This window comes from Podarcis gaigeae (genome assembly GCF_964106915.1).
Source record: "Podarcis gaigeae genome assembly, chromosome: 1".
Classification (NCBI taxonomy): Eukaryota; Metazoa; Chordata; class Lepidosauria; order Squamata; family Lacertidae; genus Podarcis; species Podarcis gaigeae.
This window is the reverse complement of record NC_139678.1, coordinates 42,672,921-42,691,944: the sequence shown is the minus strand read 5'-3', so window position 1 is coordinate 42,691,944 and position 19,024 is coordinate 42,672,921. Positions and strand designations below refer to the sequence as shown.

Genomic DNA, 19,024 nt, shown 5'->3' with positions numbered 1-19,024 from the left:
ACATACATACACACACAGCTTGTTTTATTATAGAGTCAACAATGAACAGTAAAATGAAATCATGACAATTTTGCCAATAAGCGCACTATAGTACTGTTTTGATTTTTGTGAAGATGGGGGAAGTCCCTTCTAACCCCTGGATCCAGCTTATGTTAAATAAGCCAGGCTAGCTTTCTGCTAAGGCAATCACCTGGGTGATGGGCCATTAGAGGGAACAAATGAAAGGGGCTCTGTGTGAGATGGTAAATGGGTGGGCCCCTCCCCCAACTTGCAGAAAATTATAAGGGCAAAGCCGAGTTGAGAGTTGCAGTGTTGTGAACTAGAAGCAAAGCAGCAAGCTGGAAAGAGACACACACAGAGCAATGATTGATTTCTGTTTGAATCCAAGGCTGCGGCTATGGGAGAAGTAAGACCCTATTGGGGTGTTCATGCTGTGAACCCCTCCATTGTATGCTCAGGTTGAAAAGGTAAAGGTAAAGGGACATCTGACCATTAGGTCCAGTTACAGATGACTCTGGGGTTACGGCGCTCGTCTCACTTTATTGGCCGAGGGAGCCGGCGTACAGCTTCCGGGTCATGTGGCCAGCATGACTAAGCCGCTTCTGGAGAACCAGAGCAGCGCATGGAAACGCCATTTACCTTCCCGCCGGAGCGGTACCTATTTATCTACTTGCACTTTTTGAGGGTGCTTTCGAACTGCTAGGTTGGCAGGAGCAGGGACCGAGCAATGGGAGCTCACCCCGTCATGGGGATTCGAACCACCAACCGTCTGATCGGCAAGCCCATATATATGTAAATAAGTCGTATATCCTCAAGACACCACAGTCTCTGCAGTGCTTCATTCCCAAAGGAAACACCAACCCTGGGTAAGTTCCTGGAACCCCTGGGGATCTTACACTGCTCAGAGATTGAGGAGGCCTGCAAGAGTACCAGTATTAAGCTGCAGAGAAAAGAATGCACTCCACCAAGTGGTAGAAACAGAAAGTGCAGGGGAAATGTAGAATTCAGACCCAGTATGCCACACGGGTAGCGCTGTTGGTTAAACCACAAAGCCTAGGGCTTGCCGATCAGAAGGTTGGCAGTTCGAATTCCCACGACAGGGTGAGCTCCCGTTGCTCGGTCCCTGCTCCTGCCAACCTAGCAGTTCAAAAGCACCCTCAAAAAGTACAAGTAGATAAATAGGTACCGCTCTGGCGGAAAGGTAAACGGCGTTTCCATGCGTTGCTCTGGTTTGTCAGAAGTGGCTTAGTCATGCTGGCCACATGACCCGGAAGCTGTATGCCGGCTCCCTCAGCCAATAAAGCGAGATGAGCGCCGCAACCCCAGAGTCGGCCACGACTGGACCTAATGGTCAGGGGTCCCTTTACCTTTACCTTTATGCCACACTCATTTGCATGTTGGATAGATGGAGTTGCCCTCTGTTTTATTGCAACTGCTGGAATGAGTTAATGAACAGAAGGGTGTCTGGGCCACTTGTGCCTCTCGGTCAGCTGATCTCCTCAGTTAAGAGTGCTGGCGCTGGTTTGCCCCAAACATAACAGGTCACAGATCTGTTATGGGAGAAAAGGGACTTTCTCATCGTGAAGGAGAGAAGACAGAAGAGTTGAAGTGATCTTGTGCAGAATGCTTCAGTCTGGGGGGTTGCTAAGCTTCCCTATGGGCTGGAGTCACTGTTGCTGAAATGCACCCAGGAGTGGAAGCTTAGAGCTACCCAAGATCCTGCTGAGCAGTTCCGATTGGCTTGGTACTGTGCAGTCACAAAAGAGGCCACTGGTTGAGCATCTGACAACCAAGCTGCACCAGGGTACTTGGATTTAATTCAGTTTAGACCAGGCCTCCAGATGTTTTGAGACTACAATTCCCATCATCCCTGATCAATGGTCCTGCTAGCTAGGGATCATGAGAGTTGTAGGCTAAAAACATCTGGAGGGCCGAGGTTGAGGAAGCCTGATTTAGACTAATCTTTATTTGCCAGCTTAACTGTTTGTGCCTTTAGTATGAGTATGCCAGTTTATAACAGGGCTGCTGGACTCCTGGGGAATTCCATGCAAAGGATCTTTCATTGGTGATGGCAGGACCAACCTTTAAGTACAGCTGCCTGGGGTCTTCCATATCTTTGCAAAGGTGCCAGGAGACAACGACATCGGCCTATAGCACACCGTCTCCCCAACATCTTTAACGATGATGGTGACAGCAAATCATGCATGTGCTGTTCCCCTTTTCGTCCCAGCTTCCATGGTAAATGACATATTGCAAAAGTGACCTAATAAATCAGTGCCATTGTATGTAAATTGCCTGGCACTCTTTTGAGTCCTGTAAGGCGGCTGACAGCTGACCTTCATCTCATGCTGCACACCAGAAAGAAGAGCATGCTGCCTTTCATTTCCCTAAATTTGTAGCTCTTTACTTTTCCAAAGCAGACGTGGGGCGGAAATGATGGCAAACTACTCCCGACATTGAAAGGAACACCCTGAACCGCAAACATTTGCATTCTGGGAACTGGCAGAAATTGATCCATAATCAAAGGCACCACTTTGTCTGTTTTTAAGCTTCTAAGGCTGTGTACATACATCAGCCTTTGAAGCCCCATGGTTTGGGCTTTTCTAAAAGCCCTTTTGTAGACACTGCTTTGCAAGGGTCTATTGCTTTCTACTGTGCCGATAGCATGAGCAGTTGTCAAATCATTGTCCTCTGTAAACAAACAGAATGTGTCATCTGTAGCTAGAACACATTGGTTTCTTTGCTCCCTTCCTTTATGACGCCTGGAAGTTTATTGAAATACCAGAAATCCAGAAGCACAGCTCACTTATATTACAGTTTGCCCAGAGGCTTCCTTCCCTTGAACCATGCAGGCAACTTCATAGCATCTGTAAAGTTGGAAGGGATCCTAAGGATCATCTAGTCCAGGCATAGGCAAACTCGGCCCTCCAGCTGTTTTGGGACTACAACTTCCTTCATCCCTAGCTAACAGGACCAGTGGTCAGGGATGATGGGAACTGTAGTCTCAAAACATCTGGAGGGCTAAGCACTGGAGGAGGAACCGGGGGGGCAGGGGGAGCGTACTGCCCCCGGCACCATCAGGGAGTGGGGTAGCATCATGGCCACACACCTCGGACACGCGCCACCCCCCCCCCACCGCGCCGGGTGCCACGCCCCTGCAAGCAGCACGACACACCCCCAGGATGCACACCACACCCCCGTGGGCGGCGTGTCACGCCCCTGGGATGCACGCCAGCCATGCCCCCGCCTGCTCTCCTCCCCCCCCCCCCGGTGCTGGAGCATGCAGCTTCGCCACTAGGGCTGAGTTTGCCTATGCCTGATCTAGTTCAACTCCCTACAATGCAGGTGTTGTATAGTGGGAAAGATGGGCGACAGACACAGCTCTTTTAAGCAACAGCTCTTTATTACAGCAATTAGCACTGCTCTAAGTCTCTCTGAACAACAGTGAAGCTGGCTGCCTTATATAATGCTCAATAACTTGTGACAGTAACGAATTCCAACTAACTAACCAATCAGTGAAAGCAACTCTCAATCCTTCATTTGCATACTGGTGGCACAGAGTGGGAACTGCAGCCAGCCTGAATACATAACAGCAGGAATATGCAGCTGTCCCATGCAGGAATTTAACCTCCAACCAGTGGCGTAGCGTGGGTTGTCAGCACCCGGGGCAAGGCAAGTAATTTGCGCCCCCTAACCCGTGGATTTTCGCACCCTAACCCTAACCCCTAGATGTTGTGCCCGGTGCGGCCGGCCCCCCCTGCACCCCCCACGCTACGCCACTGCCTCCAACCTTGGCTCTACTATCCATGGGCAGCATTTCTTCTTTCTTTTCCTTTTCTATTTTTTTGCAAGGCACTCTGTATGCCCCCCCCGAACCTTCAATGCCCACCACACTTTTAACAACCACCACCCTGCAAGCTTATTGATATACTAGAAGTCTGGTAGCACAAGTTATATTTTTACCCAGTGTATGTCCAGAGGCTTCCTTCCCTTGTACTATGCAGGCAGCTTCATGGCTAAATATCTTTTTACTCTGGGCAAGGCACTCTGAGTATGCTCAGAGGCTGCCTGTTCTGGTGCTAGGAAATAGTAACTGCAGACTGTAGTGTCTGTGTTATTGCAAGTCATATAATAATACTTTAATTCTATTAATGTTTAATTGTTTTAATGATTTTTAAAAAATAATTCCCCCTTCTCCCTCTTATATCAGTTAATTCCTCTGGAGTCATGGTGGTTTTGTAAAAGGGCTGTGGACAAAATGGATGTGCCTCAAATCTGTAGAACTGCCGCCATAAGCAGATAATATGGTTCTTGTTGGGAAAGTTGTACAGTGATTGCAAAACTAAATTGATCAAAGATTCAGGATTTTGATAATCTGGAGAGATTACTTAAAAATAATACCACCAGGCTGCCTCTTATCAAACAGCCTCTGAAAGTTCCCTGGGGTCTCTCTGAAGCTTGTGTGGTGTTAAAATCAACTGAGGTGTTAAAATAAGCTGAGACCACTCAGGGCTTATGCAACAAGAGATGAATTCACTAAGATTAAAAAAGAAAAGTATAAGATCTGTAAATGTTACAGAGGGAGAAATGCAATGCCCCCCAAATTACACAAACCAGAAATATTCCAAAATATTCCCTTAGGAGCAAAACAAAATCAAAACTGGATAAACAGGATTCTCAGACCCTAGTCTCGAACAGTTCCTAACTCATCAGGCTCTTAGCAGATTTTCCTGGCCGTGATCGTATAGTGGTTAGTACTCTGCGTTGTGAGGCTCTTAGTAGATCTTCCTTGCTCACAAGAAGGCCTTTGGCTATTTGAAGTGTTTCTCCCAGGCTCCCCATAGAATCATAGCATTGGAAGGGACCCCCTTCCAGGAATCTCAACTAAAGCATCTATGGCAAATGGCCATCCAATCTCTGCTTAAGAAACTCCAAGAAACAAGAGTTCCACCACCTCTCATGTGAGTCTGTTCCACCGTCAAACAGCTCTTAACTGTCAGAAAGATCTTCCTGATGTTTAGTTAGAATCTCCTTTCTTGTAATTTGAATTCATCGGTTCGAGTCCTACCCTCCAGAGCAGGAGAAGACAAGCTTGCTCCATCCCATGTGACAGCCCTTGAGATACCTGAAGATGGCTATCATATCTCCTTTCAGTCTCCTCTTATCCAGGCTAAACATACCCAGCTCCCTCAACCCTTCCTCCTAAGGCTTGGTTTCCAGACCCTTGATCGTCTTGGTTGCCCTCCTGAGATTGCCCATGTGAGATCTCCATGGCCATGTTCAGGTTTTTATTTCACACACAGTTTAAAAAACAATGTCTCTATCTTCTACATAAGGACTGTGAACATCACCAAATCTGACAGAAGCAATCAATAAACTACACCCACCATGTTGACGCATAAAAGGGCTGGTATTGGAGTCTTTCCTTCTGCCTGCTAACCAGCTGTTTTGAAGAGCGCTGTCACTGATTTCATTTGCTACAGCTGCAGCTTATTCAGATGCAAATTTCCATTTGGGCCAGTGTAATCACTTTTGTTTAAAAGATAAATTATAGCCTGCATACAAAGAAGTGATTTTCAGTCATTAAAAGCTAAGCTCTGGCAGCCAAACTAAAAATGGTCATTTCTCAATATAAAATTTAATGTTTTGATCTCCCTCGTGGGGGCCTATAATCAGGCTGTGTTTATTCTGCAATTGCAGTAGTGCAAAATTGGGTACAGAGTGCATAATTCAGCATACTGTACTTGGAATACTGGGTTATTAAAAAGGTCCTTCGGCCTATGAATATAAAGGTACCCCTGCCCGTACGGGCCAGTCTTGACAGACTCTGGGGTTGTGCGCCCATCTCACTCAAGAGGCCAGGGGCCAGCGCTGTCCGGAGACACTTCCGGGTCACGTGGCCAGCGTGACAAAGCTGCATCTGGCGAGCCAGAGCCGCACACGGAAACGCCGTTTACCTTCCCGCTGGTAAGCGGTCCCTATTTATCTACTTGCACCCGGAGGTGCTTTCGAACTGCTAGGTTGGCAGGCGCTGGGACCGAGCAGCGGGAGCGCACCCCGCCGCAGGGATTCGAACCGCCGACCTTTCGATCGGCAAGTCCTAGGCGCTGAGGCTTTAACCCACAGCGCCACCTGCGTCCCTTGGCCTATGAATATAGTGTGCAGCAAAGTCCAAACCCTCCAAATGTCCCTATTTTCCAGGGATGTCTCTGATTTAGAGAAGCTGTCTTGGTTTTGGATTTGATCCGGTAGTGTCCCGCTTTTCCTTAGGATGCTCCTATTTTCACTGGAGAAATGTTGGAGGGTATGGGGTTATCCGACCCCCAAGCCATCTGAAGGAAATCCTGCATAGTGAAGTTTTTTTTTTAATGTTTAATGTTTTCTTATGTTTTTATATATGCTAGAAGCTGCCCAGAGTGCTGGGGCAACCCAATAAGATGTGTGGAGTATAAATAGTAGAATAATTATTATTACAGAATGGGACGTCCCTATTTTCATCAAAGAAATGTTGGAAGTTATGAAAGTCTGATGAAACTGCAGAAGCCAGATCAGTATTTATCCACCACCAGTTATTAGCTTTGGACGTAAAAAGGGGTGTGAGACAGAAACTTTCTGTAAAGTGTAGAAGCTCCCTGTATGATCTCTGTTGGTTTTAGCATGCCAGAATGTGTGGAGTAGATACAAACCAGGTTTTACTTATGGTTCAGACTCACCACAGGCGAGAGTTGTTTAGGCAGCTGAGTAAGACTCTGGGAGCCCTTTGATGCACTAAAGAACTTTAGCTCTTGTTGTCTCTTGGAAGATAATTACATAAAGGGTTTGGGCAAATTCATAGAATCATAGAGTTGGAAGGGACCATGAGGGTTATCTAGTCCAACCCCCTGCAAACCAGGAATCTTTTGCCCAACGTGGGGCTCGAACCCACAATCCTGAAATTTAAAGTCTTATGCACTGGGGTGGTTGCCCCAGATGCAAAATTGTTAGGGGTGCAAAATTTCAACATCTGTTGCCTCAATACAGCTGCCTGCTTTCATCACTGGGCTCCTTTGAAAACGATTTCTCCATGCAAACCCGGAAGTGACCTCTCCAGACAATGGAACAACTCATCTTTTCTTATTTCTGCGGCTGCGGCCTCCTGGGTGACGTGGATGCTGTTAGGCAGCTGCATGAACATGCATACTCCATCCGTTTCCTTCCCTCCAAGCGGCCCCTGTTTGGTCTGACCCAGCAAGGCTCTCCTTATTTTTTGAAGCCTGGGTGGAATAACACACATAAAAAACACTGTGAAAAGAGTTTTTTTTTAAAAAAAGTTTTGAAGAATACACTGAATTTGGCATAGCTCACGGTCGCCATCTAGTGTCACATTTGTATATTGCACTTTGCAACACATTTAAAACGTTTTACTTGCATCTGTATAGCTGAGTCCCTATTCTCAAGGGAAAAGTGGGATCAGTTTTTTAGGTTAGAGAAAGGAAGGGCAGCAAAATTGTAGCTCTGGGGTTGGGGGCAGAGATCCTGAAGATCTCCATATCTGTTGAACCCTCAACACTTCTGACCATTGGCCATCTTGGCCAGCTGGGGCTGATGGGAGCTGGGGTTCAACATTTGGAGGACCATAAATTCCCACCTCTGCTGTAACCAAGAGGACTTTCCTGTCACAATAATTCAAGTGGAAACTATCTGAAATCGGAGGGAACATGTAAATTGAGATAAGAGTTTGTTCACGCAAAATAATGTTCTCATTTGTGAATGTGATCCTCCAATTTTGTCTTGTTGATAGTCCAAGGTTTTACTGTCAGAACAATTTCCCAAGGGAGCTGTTTTCCCAGGACATTTGGAATTCCATGCAGCATTTATTTGGATTGCATTCCAATCCTATAACCAAGTTTTGTTGGGTATCCATAATGCCTGGCCTAGCAACAGAACAACGTAGAAACAAACTAAAGTTATCTCAGCTGTAAAGTCAACAGCACGATCGGAGAGGCAAAAATAAAAATGAAACACAACTTCTCCAGTTACTGTCACAGCTTCAGGTGTAACGTTCTGTACTAATGGGGCATCCATCACAACAGGCAGCCACCGTCGGAGCCCAGTGGCCAGGAGGAGACCCACACAGAGAAAACAGAGGTCACCGCAGTGCAAGAGAAGTTTCTAGAATCCCACTGATCGAGCACAAACACTGTGCAAATCCTTGCACGCAGAATAGATCTTGGTGTCCTTAAGACAGGGACAGGCATTTTGTAAAAAGAGAGGTGCGGATCTTTGCAGCATCCATCCCCATGGCCTGTTGCTTGGCACCAGCTCAGGAAGCAAGGCTGGCTAGCAAAAAGCATTCAGGAGGACTGTGAGTGAGAGACAGGATACATAGGCAAGGGAGCAGAGGGCTCCTCCACCTTTTCCACCTGCGTGTTTTTTTTTTTTGCTCCTTAATCATGGCTTCTCCTCTTTCTACATGATTCTGGCAGATCTAAGTTTGAACAGAAGGATCTGCTGTTATTGTTATTATTGCATCTCAGCGGCCCTTTAAAACACAATCAGACCCCTACGCCTAGAGCCCTGAGGCATCACAGTCATGGCTTCCCCCACAGAATTCTGGGTGCTGTAGTTTGTCAAGGGTGCTGAGAATTGCTTGGAGGCCTGTAGTCACCACAAAGAGCTACAGTTTCAGAGTTCCCTGTGAAGAGGGATTTACTCAGGCATAGGCAAACTCAGCCCTCCAGCTGTTTTGGGACTACAATTCCCACCATCCCTGACCACTGGTCCTGTTAGCTAGGGATGATGGGAGTTGTAGTCCCAAAACATCTGGCGGGCCGAGTTTAGGGATGCCTGGATTTATTGATATACCACTTGGAGAATAGGAGCTCTGTGGGGGGAACAGGGGCCTCCAAACAACACCCTTAACAAACTACAGCTCCCAGAAGTCTGTGGGGGAAGCTATGGCTATTTAAACTGGCATAGTGCTCTAAATGTGTACTGGGACTGTGGCCTGTGTCTCAGTGGTGAACTGATATGCACCTAGAAGAACATGTGCTGTTAAGACCCAGCGGTGATGATGGAAGGACCTGTGAGGAACAAACTGTGTCTGTGGTTTAACAGCTTTCCTCCCCCTACTTTTGAGAAATTGCTTTGTTGTGAACCAAAAACTCCTGACTGTGGTTCTACAAGTGCTTCTTTTATTAAGAACACAACAAATTGCTTCATCTTGGCACCATCTGAAAAGAAGTAATCTGTGGATAAAAGCTTTTTGGTTGTTCTGGTCTAGGAGCTGAAAGCACAGACTGTGTCTTTGTGGGCTTGATTTTTTTTTTCTTTTTTTAATGACACATAAGTGACATGGAAGTTGGAGCTGGGTGTACGCACAGCCCAATCTGATGCGCTCTCCTAATGGCACAAAGTGGGCTAGATTATGGGCTGCTAATCATTTACACACCAGGGGGCATTGACAGGCAGGGACAACTTTACCCCAAGCTAAGGAATTAGAAGTACCTTAAGGACTCCAATCAGTGTGAAGCTGGTTTGACAAACAGCACCCAACAGCAGCACCTGATAACAAAGTACAGGATACATATACCTTTTGGATAATGTGTGAACAGAGATTAAAAACCCAGCCCTGGAAATGCAGAGAGTGTACAGTAATCAGGAGTGTGAACACAGCCAGGAGACCTTTCTTTCTCTTTTTCTCTGGACTTAGGGTCCCAGGTCGGAACTGATTTGGGAACCATCAGCAATACCTCTCTGCTTTGGAAACTTGAAGCAGCAGCGAAGTTGCACTCACTTGGGATGCAGAATTGACCCAGGAAGCATTGATTGCTGACCCCCCTATTCTAGCAATGCGTCATTATAGATACTTTAGGGAAGTGACTCCCAATTAGCTAAGGACTGTGGCCCCTGTTTTTCAAAAGCCAAGCCACTTTTGATAACTCTATGATAGCTTTTGTTATGTGAGTGGTGCCAGGGACCCCCTGGGTGAGTTATGTGGACTCCCTGGGGCAGGGAAGGCCATCTAGGGGGGCAAGCGTCCCCAAAAAAATTCAAGGAAGGGGCTAGGCCCCCTCAAAATTCTGCAGCAACTGTGTGCATGTCGTGGATGTGCATCATGTGACGTGCTCATCTCACTCACGCATGCCGCATGGCATGTTAGCGTCACTTGTGCAAGCTACAAAGCATGCACACAACATGTAAACTAAACTCCTGTTTGGCTGCTTTGTATCTGGTTGTTAGTTTGTAATTATTAGACAACTCAGGGCATGAACCATTCAAGCTTAAGCACTGTTATTTCCCATTGATCTGAAAAGTAGTGTGAAGTGCAGGCTGAAATCAGTGAGTTTTTGAAGCTGTTAGTCTGGATTGTATCCTTTCTATCCATTTTTGGAAGGGGAAATGCATTCCCCCCCTTTATTTCAATGTCTTCGCAAAGCAGTTCAAAATAATTTGCAATGCATCATTTAACATTATGCAATTACTGCCTCCATCTTTCTAACAGCTGCAAAACAACGAGACACGTTGTCGTTCCTCTTTGAAGCAAAAGCACATGTCACACCACTGTTGTGTCTCTATGAAAATATGTTACATTTTGATTGCGTTCTGTGCTTTAGTCCTTTGGCACCTTCGACCTTATGTCTCACTCAAGAATTGCTAACAAAATTAGCTCAGCTAATTTCAAATGCGTCAGAACTTGCCATTTCTTGTCCTGTCAAAATGTTCCGGGTGAAATTGTTCATGCCGCAGAAGGTGAGTGGTCAGTTTCGATCGGGGCTGCTGGTGGAGAATACTTTTCTCGGGCTCTGAACCAGCATGGGCTCCAAACTCTCAGCTTTCATTTTTTTAGAACAGTAAGTCAATCTGACGCCTATAAAGAAAGTTAGAAAGGAAAATGTGCAGATAACGTTGTTAGGCTTTGGCAGACAAATACAGAAAAGCTAGGTACAGTATGTTTAATCATTGTTGCTATGCAATTGCAGGAAGGAATGCTGACTATCCCCAGCTGGGCTTGAGAGAGACCCTCCCCGGACAGCAGAAAAAACAGGAGAAGAAGCTTGTTTCTGTTGCTGCCAATCTGAACAGAGGATAGTCTTCCTGTGTACTGAGGTACCTTCCTCCACAGCCACATTATTTCACTTACTCCCCAAGTGTGCTGCCTTAACATTATCAAACACAACCAGCTGGCTTTGGCATATTTTACTCTGAAGTATTTCCCTTGAAATAAATGAGGCTTCCTTCCTACTCGGAAAAAATTGTGATATTGCCATGTCCACCACCCTCTCCAATTTTCCATGTCCCCCATACGGCTGCTAACGGGCTGTTTGTCATCACTGGGCTGTTATTTATACAGGAACCAGGAACCACAAATGTAAAATACAAAAGGAACCAGCAAATACAATGAAAAAACCATCAAATGCCCTACAGCTGCAGCAAGTCAGTATTCATAGACTCATAGATCAGAGTTGGAAGAGACCCTGAGGATCATCTAGTCCAACCCTGTAAAATGCTGCTGTCCCTTATGGGGATCGAACCTGCAACCTGGGTGTTTTCAGCACCATGTTCTAACCAACTGAGCTATTCCTGTAGAATGAATTTCAGCACACGGGTGGTTTTATTCATAAAGGTTGGTAAAATGTGTGTGTATTTTGCTGACAGCTGTGAAGCTATACATACTTAATAGTATCTCTTGCTGGTTGTATCTTTGTATTGCTTTTCCTCCCCGAAGCTCAAGGCTATGTAAATTGTATTCCCCTCTTCCCTTTTAATCTTCACAACAGCCCTGTGAGGTAGGCTGAGTTGGTAGTTCAGACACCAAATCTGTGAAATTGAACATATTTAAAGTATTATTTTGCTTGTTGTTGATCAGGGTTGGCAAACTTTTTTTTTGGGGGGGGGGAAATATTTTGTTGTAAGTATTGAGACTATGAAATGTTGCAGTTAAATCAAGGCGGGCCTGATTTACTGGCTCACTTTTTCTTTATATGATCTGTGTATGGCATGCCGTATTTGTTTCTCTTTTTTTCTACCAGGAGTTAAGGTCTGGATCAGTTGTTCTCCCTTCTCCCTCCTTCTGTCTTTGTAAGAGGCCTGTGAGGTAAAATAGGTTAATATATGCACATAAGCAGAAGCTTTTTGCTAATGGATTGCCTGGCGGAATGGGCAGGGCAGGGGGAGTGTTGTGATACACTTCAGGCTTATTCTGCGGTAATTGGTTTGTAATGGCAGTCACCCACTGTGGAAACTAGAGAAGGTTACTCTCAAGAAGGATTCAGTTTTGCGTACTTTCAAATATATAATTATTTGCAGAGAATTTTTTAAATAAAGACTTTCTTCTTTTATTGGGGGAAAAACAAGGAGTTGTGGCAAAAAAAAATCTTTATTGCCTTTTTTTTTTGCATTTCCACAGCCAATATTTTGCAAGGTAGGAGCTATCTGGAGTGATAATCCTGCCCCCATTTTGGTTGCTGAAAGCAAGATTCAGTAACATAAGGGATGTCACGTTGCACGAAATGGGGGTGGAAGACCATAAGATGTGCTGCAGAGTTGGGAAAATGAGAGATTTAATGCCAAAAAACATTTTATACATCCACTCCGTCCACAAAATGCATTGGGCTTGGGCTCTCAGTTGTGAAACAGAACATTTATGTTAAGGTTGGAGAGATCCACTTATTCATTCATCTGGCCATATGATGGTCAGGTGCAAAAGAGAATGGCAGTCATGCACTTTTAATAGGACCCAGTAACAGAGGAGTTTCCCACAATGTCTGCCCCTTAAGACTCTTGATTGTGAAACAATCAGTATCGTTATCACAGGGTTTTTTTCCTTGCTTTTCCCCCTCTCACTATAGTCTCATTATTCTACAGGCACAATTCAAGTTACTTATCTATTCTTGATTAAATGATACACCACGGTCTTGGAACTACTCTTTTTGTTGCCCGGTTACAATGTGAATTTATGCCCTACTTTTCAAGGAAAGAAGCTTTCAGAAAGCAAATGAATGACTAAGACTGGATTTCTGAAGAGCCTTACTTAGAGGCACCCAGAAGCAATACTTTGTATTCCTTCGCTCCATGTTGCTCCTCATGAGTCCAGAGGAACATTGCCCAGCTATTGTTTTATTGTTTTAATATGCTGTAAACTGTTTTGTTTACATCACCTTGCCAACAAAGGTTTGTATAGTTAAAGCTATGGTTTTCCCAGTAGTGATGTATGGAAGTGAGAGCTGGACCATAAAGAAAGCTGATCGCCGAAGAATTGATGCTTTTGAATTACGGTGCTGGAGGAGACTCTTGAGAGTCCCATGGACTGCAAGAAGATCAAACCTCTCCATTCTGAAGGAAATCAGCCCTGAGTGCTCACTGAAAGGACAGATTGTGAAGCTGAGGCTCCAGTACTTTGGCCACCTCATGAGAAGAGAAGACTCCCTGGAGAAGACCCTGATGTTGGGAAAGATGGAGGGCACAAGGAGAAGGGGGCGACAGAGGACGAGATGGTTGGATAGTGTTTTCGAGGTTACCAGCATGAGTTTGACCAAACTGCGGGAGGCAGTGGAGGACAGAGGTGCCTGGCGTTCTCTGGTCCATGGGGTCACGAAGAGTCGGACACGACTAAACGACTAAACAACAACAAACTGTTTTGAGATATTTATTAAAAATATAAAGCGGTAAAGAAATTTAATAAATACATGCATGCATACAAATAGAGATGGATGGTGCTGGTGTGGCAGGCAGTGGGTCCCCATTGATATCAATCCAGGCTATTCAGGCCCTGATTCAAGAATATCAAGCCCTGAAAGGACTGCTTACCTTCCTATGATGGCAAGTGGCGGTTGTGCCCTGGCATAGCCACAGTCCACACCCAGGGCAAACTTCTGACTGTTGGGAGATGGCACCCATCTTTCTCTGACTATGTGTGTCGCTGGGAGTCTTGTATTCAAGTGGACCTATCACAGGCAAGCTGCATTTGAATGGACCTATCACAGGCAGGCTGCATTTGCTGGGAGGATTGTATTCAAACGAACCTATCGCAAGCAAGCTGCATTTGAATGGACCTATCTCAGGCAAGCAAGGGGTAAGTGAGGCTTTGTGGCGGACCTGAGTGAAGACCAGGGGCTGAAGTCATAGCCAAAGGGGCAGGGGCAGGAGGGTACCTGCTCTCCTAAATAAAGCAAATCACTAAAAATACTGAACTAACTGAGGTTCCTCCCCTCCTAACATAAATCCTGGCTACGCCTGTGAGCCTTGTGCATACAGCGGTACCTCTGGTTACATACACTTCAGGTTACAGACTCCGCTAACCCAGAAATAGTACCTCGGGTTAAGCACTTTGCTTCAGGATGAGAACAGAAATCGTGCTCCAGTGGCATGGCAGCAGCAGGAGGCCCCATTGGCTAAAATGATGCTTCAGGTTAAGAACTGCTTCAGGTTAAGAATGGACCTTTGAAACGAATTAAGTACTTAACCTGAGGTACCACTGTACTTGTCAGCTCAGTCAAAGCTGGATTTGGGGGAATGAGGAAGCTCCAGAAAAGGCTTTGGAAGTAGCTGAAGATCTGAAACAAAGCAGAGACCGGCCCTGCAAACGGTTGAAGACTGGGGGCCTAGGTTCAACCAGTTCTTTGGCAGAACTGGTATTGTGAGCGTGAGTTCTTCGTCCAGCAGTGAAGGGGAGGAGTTTCCTTCACAGCCAATCAGAATGGCCTTACATGAAATCATTAACATTTTAAACTCTTTATCTGAATCTCTATCAGTTAGCCAACAATCTATTTTACCAAATCGCATTTGCTAACGTTTGCAGTTCCATCTGTGCTGGCTCAGTTGGTTAGAGCGTGGTGCTGATAATGCCAAGGTCACAGGTTTGATCCCCATAAGGGACTGGCTGCATGGCAGGGGGTTGGACCCGATGCTCCTCAGGGTCCCGCCCAACTCTACAGTTCTATTATATGCCAAAACAGTTCTTTGAGTCTCCCTTTGACCTTGAGGCCCTGGAACAAATTGCTTTCCTCTTCCAACCCCAAATAAACCTTGCCCTCTCACATCACTCAACTGTGTTTCTTTGGATTCTCTGGAGAGGGGGAGCAACGAACAACACAGATTATGCCTGTAGCAGAGATGTGTTGGATCAATGCATGGCTAATGGGCAATTCAAACAAAAATGGCTTTTTCTTTCAGTGTTCAGCTAATGGAGCAATTCAGGAGAGAAAGCCTTTCTCCCTAAAGAACACATTGGTAGTTCTTTTACAGTCAGAGGACCTAATGAAAACTATTGAGTGTATTTAGAAACAGCAGGTGTCTCAACAATGAAAGTGCAGATAAGCTATGTATTACTCATTATGAGATGCTTATATGTACTTCCTTTTCATATAATACTTTGTTTTTAAATTGTGTCAGTTTTTGCTGCAAATAAGAGGGTGAAGAAGCTGCAGATGTGGTTGTTGGATGGTTTGTTTGTTCATTCCATTTAATCAGGTGCTAATAAGCATAATTCTCTGCATGATGCACAAAATAAAAAGAGATTAAAATCATAGTTCCAATAAAGCAAGACTCACTCAAGCGGTGAATAAAACAAACTGTAAAAGCAAAACAGTCACCCCAAAGCAGAGCTCTCATAGCAGAAACAAATTCAGTATAGAAAATGAGTTGTAGATGAGAGGAAAGTGCATTCTCTTCCCCTGTATATTTTCTTTTGTGTTAACTGTGTTTCTTTGTTGTGACATTGTCATGTCTTAGTTGCCACGAGTTGTCTTAGTCTTTCGATTGCTTGCAACCATCCCCTCTATGGATTGTCCTGGGTTCCAGCCTTGCTATAGAACTACTTCCTTTTGTACACACAAGTGACCCGCTTTCCCAGTTATTCTGCCTCTGGAGTTTAAAAAGCCATTTAGCATTTCCAACTCATCGATAGCCAGTTGGGGTGCTCAAAATACATTGAATTTTCCTCTGTGGGAAGCAGGTTAGCTGGTGCAGGTTATTAAAAAGATTATATAATGCCAAGTGTACCTAAGCAGCTTACATCAGAGTGTAATAGAAAGGGAACAAACAAGATACTTGCCATTTCCAAGCTGTTGGTACTTGTAAAAACAAATAAACACACATGTGGATTCGAGGATGCCTAGAATTGGCACCCCACTTGCATCTTGAGGGTTAGATTTGTTTTCTTCTGATAAGCTCAGTGGGGGTGAGGGAAAGACAAGGATTGCTGGATGCCAGAGAGTGGTGGGAATGAAATTGCCACAGAACAGTGGTTCCCCATTGGTGGTCTGCAGACCTCAGGAAGTTGGTGGCACATACCCATCAAGTGTTCAGGACATCCCATTTGGAGGGGGTGCTCTTGCGTGGGTCATGTGATGCATGCGGGAGCATGGTCTGTAAGACGCATGTCCTGGTTTGGGGATCATTAAGATAACGATCCCATCTCCAAAGAAATTCATTTTTTCTTCTTCTGTGCGGTCTGTGAAATATCTGTTCAGATAGGTAAAGGTAAAGGTACCCCTGCCCGTACGGGCCAGTCTTGACAGACTCTGGGGTTGTGCGCCCATCTCACTTAAGAGGCCAGGGGCCAGCGCTGTCCGAAGACACTTCCAGGTCACTTGGCCAGCATGACATCGCTGCTCTGGCAAGCCAGAGCCGCACACGGAAACGCCGTTTACCTTCCCGCTGGTAAGCGGTCCCTATTTATCTACTTGCACCCGGAGGTGCTTTCGAACTGCTAGGTTGGCAGGCGCTGGGACCGAGCAGCGGGAGCGCACCCCGCCGCAGGGATTCGAACTGCCGACCTTTCAATCGGCAAGTCCTAGGTGCTGAGGCTTTAACCCACAGCGCCACCTGCGTCCCATCTGTTCAGATACAGATGTATAAAGTCAGGGTGGCATGCTGAGATTATTCTAGGAAGCATGCTAATGCATCCTGGGAACTTTTTGTCCTATTAGCTGAGTTCCATAATAACTATTTTCTATTTTCTATTAGTTCACAGCAATTTGATTTTAAGATCTTACCAGCATGCATTACCCTCAATGAGGGTTCGTAATAAGCCCTAATTTGCAGCTCACTTGGTTTACTATTTCATCTCTGATATGTACTTTCAGCATGGAGGGTTTTGTTACTTTAAGAATCTACAAATTATTTAATTATTCATTGTTGAATCTCAGTCTTTTGATGAAGGGAAACAGATAGACCTCATTTTCTTCCTTTAATACACTTTTAGTTCTTTTGTCAGCCAGCAGACCAACTAGCACCCTAGTCAATTTCCTCCTTCCAGTATATTTAAAGTTTTGAAATCATTCTTGGTTGTCTTAATGCTTTTAGTAATGTGCTCCTCAAAGTCTTTAATTTCTCATTTTGTTTTTGTATTCTTTCTTTTCCCCCCATAGAGATAAATGTGTGAGGTTCTAGATGTGCATCAATTCCTCCTCTTCTTAGGGTGAGACTGATATTTGGACCCTTAAAGGTAAAGGTAAAGGGACCCTGACCATCAGGTCCAGTCGCAGATGACTCTGGGGTTGTGGCGCTCATCTCGCTTTACTGGCCAAGGGAGCCGGCGTACAGCTTCCGGGTCATGTGGGCAGTATGACTAAGCCGCTTCTAGTGAAGCCAGAGCAGCGCACAGAAACGCCGTTTACCTTCCCGCCGGATCAGTACCTATTTTTCTACTTGCACTTTGATGTGCTTTCGAACTGCTAGGTTGGCAGGAGCAGGGACCGGGCAACGGGAGCTCACCCCGTCGCAGGGATTCGAACCACTAACCTTCTGATCAGCAAGCCCTAGGCTCTGTGGTTTAACCCACAGCGCCACCCACGTCCCTTTGGACCCTTAGGTGAGAGGTAAGGGAAGTGTCATTGCCCAGTATGTTAAATGTTGGATAAATTGGTTTCTATACCCACCAGGGTGAAATCCTGTTATTGGTGATAGATTCTGCATCTTTCCCCCTGTCCAGTGAGAGATAAATGTTTTAATTAGGGATTGTTCATGTAGTCTTGCTTCCTTCTGTGTTAGTATTTATTTAGCTCTGGCCAGTTCTCAAGGTGTAGACATGGGAGTGGGTTGTTGGTTGAGGATGTGGAATTGAATTATATGAGTGACTGCAGAGCACAGAAAGTGTGATTTGAGGGTGTGTTAGAATAGTAAACTTAAATATATTGGTTTAGAGTATTGATGTGATTGAATAACTGTATTGATCATGTATGGGTAAGCTCGACTGGAACTGAATGGGATGCACTTTTTATGTAGCTAGATTAAGTTGTGCATATAAGAGGCTAGGAATTTACCTGGAATGGTTTGTTTAATAGTATGATTAATGTGTGGTACTTGGGAAGTGAACTGATTTTCTTAACTCATGTGATTTTAAAAGGATGAATATTGATTTTTATTTGTAATATTTTACTTCCTGGTGGTTAGAGGATATTTTGTTTAGCTGTTTGCTATGTTTATTATGAATTTCCTTTGCATTTCTTGAGTTTATTTTTATGTTTGATATTAAAGAGGATGCTCTAATTGTTTACTGTGCTTTATAGAATGTAAAAATGCTCTGGTATTTTTATATTTGTTGTTTAGCGAAGACATTTTCACCTATGTTTTAAACAGATTTAGATTTAGATTTAAATATAAGCAGTATATGAATTGGCCAAATCAAATAATTAAAATAAATATCTGTGTGCATTTTTTTATTTTTTTTTTGGTCTGCAGATTTGTGTTCCTTCCTCCCTGCACCACCTCAGTTCTGAAGGAAGACTTCTTGCCTCCAGCGACTTTCTTGACTGTGCTCATTAATCTCACTAGACATGCTGGTACTTCTCCTGATCTGTAGTATTCATTCTAGCTGGGTTTCTGTTATTATGAACAACCTTCATTCATTCTGGGGATATTGGGCTTTCCCTTCCCTTTCAGCTTAATATCTAAATATATTTATAGTCACTTGATGTGTTGTTGAGCTTTTGTAAACTACTTGATTCACAGTCATACAAACACTGTATTTCTTGTCTACTGAAAATCTTCCTCTTTTGAAAAGCCTTTGAAGTGAAGATCTTTATCCCAGTCTGTGTCTGTA

General features: G+C 44.8%; 2 long non-coding RNA genes across 3 annotated transcripts in view; both read right to left on the bottom strand.

Moving 5' to 3' along the window:
* Positions 1 to 19,024, bottom strand: part of LOC310847695 — a 198,467-nt gene that overhangs the window by 40,062 nt on the left and 139,381 nt on the right. The gene's annotated exons all lie outside the window — the stretch shown is intronic.
* LOC310847750 lies at positions 6,143 to 14,045 on the bottom strand. Of its 2 annotated transcripts, XR_014565990.1 has the most exons (4): positions 13,789 to 14,045; positions 11,945 to 12,069; positions 11,656 to 11,799; positions 6,143 to 10,849 (listed from the first exon to the last, which is right to left on the bottom strand). It is a non-coding gene; the product is annotated as an uncharacterized lncRNA (long non-coding RNA). The 2 variants fall into 2 exon arrangements; XR_014565991.1 differs by lacking the exon at positions 11,656 to 11,799 and having other exon boundaries at positions 11,953 to 12,069; positions 13,789 to 13,970.